This window comes from Saccopteryx leptura, chromosome 2, assembly GCF_036850995.1.
Source record: "Saccopteryx leptura isolate mSacLep1 chromosome 2, mSacLep1_pri_phased_curated, whole genome shotgun sequence".
Classification (NCBI taxonomy): domain Eukaryota; kingdom Metazoa; phylum Chordata; class Mammalia; order Chiroptera; family Emballonuridae; genus Saccopteryx; species Saccopteryx leptura.
This window is the reverse complement of record NC_089504.1, coordinates 305,892,492-305,898,870: the sequence shown is the minus strand read 5'-3', so window position 1 is coordinate 305,898,870 and position 6,379 is coordinate 305,892,492. Positions and strand designations below refer to the sequence as shown.

The 6,379-nt window shown below is 45.6% G+C and overlaps 1 pseudogene; it reads left to right on the top strand.

Moving 5' to 3' along the window:
- The first annotated feature begins 2,311 nt into the window (after positions 1-2,311).
- Positions 2,312-3,294, top strand: LOC136392169 (Y-box-binding protein 1 pseudogene; annotated as a pseudogene).
- Positions 3,295-6,379: the final 3,085 nt, after the last annotated feature.

The window sequence follows — 6,379 nt, the reverse complement described above, 5'->3', positions numbered from 1 at the left end:
ACAGAGATCTTCATTGTTATCTTGTTCCCCACATACCATCTCTGTGTGTCCTAAATGTTGACTATTCTGAACCCACCAATTTAGAAGACGCGTTTCTCCATCTTGCCTTTTACCTAGAGATTTCCCAGCTTTGCTTTCTCCCACCACCCTCATCTACCCCAAGGGGTTTCATGTAACCTTCCTTACATCTCCGCCTTTTATTCTAATGCATAAAATAAGCTGCAAAACTGCCATTCTCCAGAGCATTTTCTCAATTCATTTAGATTTTGCTTTCCTGCAATTGTCATCAGTTTGGCTCAAATAAATACATAAAAATTCTTTACAGGTTTGACCATTTCTTTTGTCGACAGTATCAATCGCTAACTGTATTGAACAACTCTCACTTCTTTGCTTTTAGCACTACCTCCATGGTGCGGTAGCCTATGGCAGGCTCTTTATGCTGGCTCTAGTGTATCCTTCTGCTTTATCTGCACCACTCCTTTTCACATATCTTGCTGTCTGTCTAGCATCATGTTCCCTAACAGCCTGCCCTTTCACCTCTTTATGGTCTTGCATCTTCAAGCAGCCTCTTATGCCTGGACTGAGTGCGTTTTCCAGATTTTCTACCTTATGAATGACAGTAGAAGTTTCAGTTCGTAGACATCCCTGTTCAGATGTTAGCTCTAGAAGCTTTTCCTAATCTCATTAGGCAATAAGTCTTCCCTTTAAAAAAATTTTTTTTGGCCTTTGTAGCGCTTTTATCTTCAGTACAGTTTGCCAGATTTTGGTATAAAATTCTGCTTATCTAAATGTCCTCCTCCACACTAAGCTCTAGGATGGAGATCTGCCTTGTTCCCTTTTATATCTATAGTGCTGTTTACTGCTTCAGTAATGTTAAGAGAACAGAATGCATGTCCCTGATAGAAACACAGAAAATTAGTCACTTGCTCATTTTCATGTTGTGAAATTAAAACAAGTATTAAATGAGGGTTACTATGTTTGCAAGACAAATGGAATATAAACCTGCTGTGTTCTTAGCACATAAAGCCTCTGTACTTTAAAATCTCATTGAGACAAGTAGATGCTCATGAAAGAGTTAAACACAAAACAAGTTAATTTACTTTTAAACGCTGAGATTAGAAGTTGACAACTAATGCTTTTAGAATGCAAAGGATAGTGATCCTTTGTGGTAGCCAGAGAAGGCTTGCAAAGAAGGTCTGACTCAGGCTAGACTATTGAAGTCTGGAATGAAATGTTCACAAGAGTAGTAACAGGAACAAGGGCAAGTGGGGAACAGAGTGGGAGGTAAATTTTCAGGCCAGGCAGGCAATGAGGGAGGTAAAAAAAAAATCAGGTGGGGGAAGGCTGTGAAGAGAAAGCATAGATGGTAAATTTCTATAGGTAATGAAAGGTCTTAATAATCTTAGGAGTCGGATCTGAAGGCAATGGGGATTGTGGTTCTTTTGAAGGTTCTAAGCTTATGTCTATGAGGGAGGTGAAGTGAGGTTTCAAGTAGTTCTTTTGGGGATTAACTATAGAACAGGCTGTGTCAGGAGGTTTTTAAGAAACTATTTTTAAAATGCCTCCTTGAAATCAGGCACTGTGGTAGGTACTGGCCAGCCCCCACCTAACAGCCTAGTGGGAGAGCCACCCATCTGGGACATGTCCTACAGGAGGCTGGCTAAGGTGGGATCTGCCAGAGGAGGGCTCTCCGACCCCGATATTCCTGGCGATAAGGAACTGGCCTAGGCAGAGCAAGGAAATGGAGAGGACCACTTACATACAAGAAAATAAATTTAAAGTGGGAATAACAAATTCTGGATTTAGTGACTGCTTGAATGAAAAAAGAGCACTAAAAAATGTAATGTTATAAGAAACCGCCTGACCTGTGGTGGTGCAGTGGATAAAGCATCAACCTGGAAATGCTGAGGTTGCCGGTTTGAAACCCTGGGCTTGCCTGGTCAAGGCACATATGGGAGTTGATGCTTCCAGCTCCTCCCCCCTGTCTCTCTCTCTGTCTCTCTCTCTCTCCCTCTCTCCTCTCTAAAATGAATAAATAAAATAAAATTAAAATTAAAAAAATTCATTTAAAAAAAAAGAAAAGAAAAAGAAACCGGGAGAATGAGCGAGATGAGTGGACAATGAGGGAAATGAGCCGAGTTCAAGACATGGTAGGTACAAGATGACAGCAGAACATCTAAAAAGAAAGAACCAAGAGTTTGATCTGGATCGGGAGAGCCTTGAGCAGCCCCCGCACCCCGGGGTAGTTACCATCACACACACCCCAGGAAGAGCCCCAGCTGCCCCATCTCCGTCACTGTCACCACAAACCATGAGCAGTCAGGCTGAGACCCAGCAGCCCTGTGCCCCCACCCTCAGCGTTGCCGATTCCAAGCCCCGCCCCCCGGCAGTGCCCCAGCAGCCTCCCATCAGTGGGGTCAGGGTTATCCTGACGAAGGTTTAGGGAACAGTAAAATGGTTCCATGTAAGAAATAGGCGTGGCTTCCTCAACAGGAACGACACCAAGGAGGATGTACTTGTACACCAGACTGCCACGGAGAACAGCCCCAGGAGGTATCTCTGCAGTGTTGACAGAGAGACAGTGGAGTCTGACGTTGCTGCTGGAGGAAAGGTGCGAGACAGCAAATGCACAGGCCCGGGTGGAGCTCCAGTGCAAGGCAGGAAACACGTGCAGCGGACCACAGCCAGGAGAGATGCTGTCCACGTGCGGGGGTCCTCCTGGCAAGATGCACAGAATTACCAGAATAGGGAGAGTGGGGAAAGAGGGAGGGATCGGAGAGTGCACCCCAAGGTCAGGCCCAACATCACCAGCACTGCCCTTAGGGCAGGCCATGGGTCCCACCTTACTACCTGCGGAGGCCCTGTGGGCCTCGACCGCAGTATTCCAGCCCTCCTGAGCAGGGAGAAGTGATGGAGGCTTCCGACAACTAGGATGCAGAACAAGGTAGACAGTGGCACAGAGTATGTATCGGGTACAGACCACGATTTCCAGGGGCCCTCCTCCCCAGACACAGCTTGGAGAGGAAGACAATGAAGAAGTTAAGGACAATCAAGGAGATGAGAGGGAAGGTTAGCAACCCCTCAATGTCGGTATCACTGCAACTTCAATTACCGACCCTGACGCCCAGAAAACCCTAAACCACAAAAAGGCAGAGAGACAAAAGCAGTGATCCACCCGCTGAGAATTCGTCTGCTGAGGCTGAGCAGGGAGGGCTGAGTAAGTGCCGGCTTACCTTCTCTACCATCATCTGGTTACTCATCCAACAAGAAATGAATATGAAGTTCCAGCAGTAAGAAACGAACAAAAGATTGGAGCTGAAGACACTAAGTGTCTGCTTTTTGCCAGTTGACCAGAAAACTAGAACTATCTGCATTATCTGTGCAACATGGGTTTTTATTATTTTTACCTAAAGACATTTCCTTTGGTAATGACAAATGTCTTTCCTTCCTCCCCCCCTTCCTCTCTCCCTCCCTTTCTTTTTGTTGATTGATTTTTAGAGAGGAATGGAGGAGGGGGGCAGAGAGGGAGAGAGAAAAAAACAGAACATAGAACTGTCCTTGTATGTGCCTGACCGACCGTGGATCGAACTGACAACCTTTGCACTTTGCGACGATGCTCTAACCAACCGAGCTATCCAGCCAGGGCCCTGTTGTTGTTGTTTTTTTAAAGCTAGGTTTTTCTCAATATGACTTTAAAGGTGTTTAAGTTGTTTCACATCTGGTTACGTTGAGATTTTTAAGAAACCCATCTTTAATTTGTAATAAAAGTTTACAACTTCAGGGACAGAGAGAGAGTCAGAAAGAGGGATAGACAGAGACAGACAGACAGGAACAGAGAGAGATGAGAAGCATAAATCATCAGTTTTTTCGTTGTGACACCTTAGTTGTTCATTGATTGCTTTATCATATGCGCCTTGACCATGGGCCTTCAGCAGACCGAGTAACCCCTTGCTCGAGCCAGCGACCTTGGGTCCAAGCTGGTGAGCTTTTGCTCAAACCAGACGAGTCCGTGCTCAAGCTGGCGACCTCGGGGTCTCGAACCTGGGTCCTCTGCATCCCAGTCCGATGCTCTATCCACTGCACCACTGTCAGGTCAGGTTACAACTTTTTTTTTCAAGAGTCAACAACTGCAAGACCTGTTAAGCCTGACCAGACGGTGGCGCAGTGGATAGAGCATCGAACTGGGACACGGAAGACCCAGGTTCGAAACCCCGAGGTTGCCAACTTGAGCGCAAGCTCATCAGGTTTGAGCAAGGCTTACCAGCTTGAGCCCAAGGTCGCTGGCTCAAGCAAGGGGTCACTCAGTCTGTCGTAGCCTCCCGGTCAAGGCACATATGAGAAATCAATCAATCAATGAACAATTAAGGAACTGCAACAAAGAATTGATGTTTCTCATCTCTCTCTCTTCCTGTCCGTCTGTCCCTATCTCTCCCTCTCTCTCTGTGTCTCCCACAAGAAAAAAAAAAAAAAAAGACCTGTTAAAAAAGATCTTAAATAGCCTGACCTGTGGTGGTGCAGTGGATAAAGCATTGACCTGGAAATGCTGAGGTCGCTGGTTCGAAACCCTGGGCTTGCCTGGTCAAGGCACATATGGGAGTTGATGCTTCCAGCTCCTCCCCCCCTTCTCTCTCTCTCTGTCTCTCCTCTCCTCTCTCTCTCTCTCTCTCTCTCTGTCTGTCTGTCTGTCTCTCCCTCTCCTCTCTAAAATGAATAAATAAAAATAATAATAAAACAATTTAAAAAAACAGGTCTTAAATTAAAAAAAGAGAAGAACCAATAGGGGGGAGGACGTACAGTACTTAGAAGGGTCATTGGCCAAGGACAGCTGATAAAACCATGAAAACAAATGAGATTTCTGAGGAGAGAAAAACAGATTAGCTTCCTGGTGGCACCAGAGAGAGAAGGTAGGTAGAGGAGGAAAAGGACTTGGGTGGCTGACACTCCTTACACTTCACCCAAGGCCTTTCAGTCCTAGATTCTGTCTCTGAGAACACTGAATGATGTCAACTTGAAACGGCTGATGTTCAAGTTTAAGCATCCCAACTCCTCTTCTGGGTGCTCCAAACATTCACCCCACAAATGAGCATATTGTTTCCTGTGTTCCAGACCCTATTCTAGGCACTGGGGATATAGAAGTGACCAAAATGGACTAAACTATCTCTGGTGCATCTATGCTGGTATGTAACCAATAAGCAAAATTTTTTTAAAAAGCAAAATATATACAATAAAGTGTTAATAGGTGCTAAGGAATAAAATCAGGCAGGGAGGAGAAAAGGGACTGTCAGGAGTGCTGCAACCTTAGAAAGGGTGGAGGGAGGCTCATGAAGGTGACAGGTGAGTGAACGGTGGAAGGTGGCGAAGAACATTCCAGGAAAGTGGAACAGCGGGGGCAAAGGCCCTGAGCTGAAGCATGCTCAGGGTGTTGGAGGAGCAGCAGGAAGCCACCATGGCTGCAATGCAATAACTGAGGAGAGGAAAGGAGAGGGGAGGAGAGGAGAGGGGATGGGAGGGGAGGGGAGGCAAAGGGAGGACATGAGGTTAGAGAGTAGTAGCAGGTATGGGGTCAGGGGAGGAGGGAGACTGTGTAGAGCCTTTAGGCCATTGTAAGGGCTTTGGTTCTTATCATGAATAAGATGGTTTGGAAGAGACTGCCTATTTACCAAACTGTTATCCTCTTCATCTCCTATAAATACAGCTAGACAACATTTCCCAGCCTCCCTTTCAGTGTGACCACGTGACTGAGCACTGGTCAAAGGAACCAAGGCAGAAGTGGTGTCCACTGCTTGCAGTACTGGCTGTACAAACCTGCCACATGTGATTGTTCCGTGCTCTTTCTCTTTCTGTGGCCACCCCGAAAGCCATGTAGCACAGGTGGCAGAGTCACAAGATGGAAGGAAACCGGGTTCCTGTTAAAGAGCCACTCACTGCACAGGAGCACGCTTTTTAGACTTCGTGAGTGGGAAATGAACTTCTAGTGGTTATTTTATGCTACTGCTATATTGGGGTTTTATCTCTTACATAGCTAGCATTACCCTAATACAGAGAGGAAGCAGAGAAGTGACATGATCTAAGATTTTAAAAGGGTTACATTAGACTGGGTAAGTTGAATACAGAAGCAAGGAGCCTACTAAGGAGGCTTTTGCAATAATCAGGAGATCAGGAAATAGAAGAGTCAGATTCTGAATATATATAACCATGGTGTATTGTGACAACTCTCTAACCAACTGAGCTACCTAACCAGGGCCCTGAGTATATTTTCAAAGTATTTTAAAAGGATTTCCTGATGGATTGAAATGGGGTGAAGAAAACAATGAGTAGTAAAGGATGACTTCAAGGTTTTGAGGAACTAGAAAACTGAGATGGAGAAGACTTTAAGAGA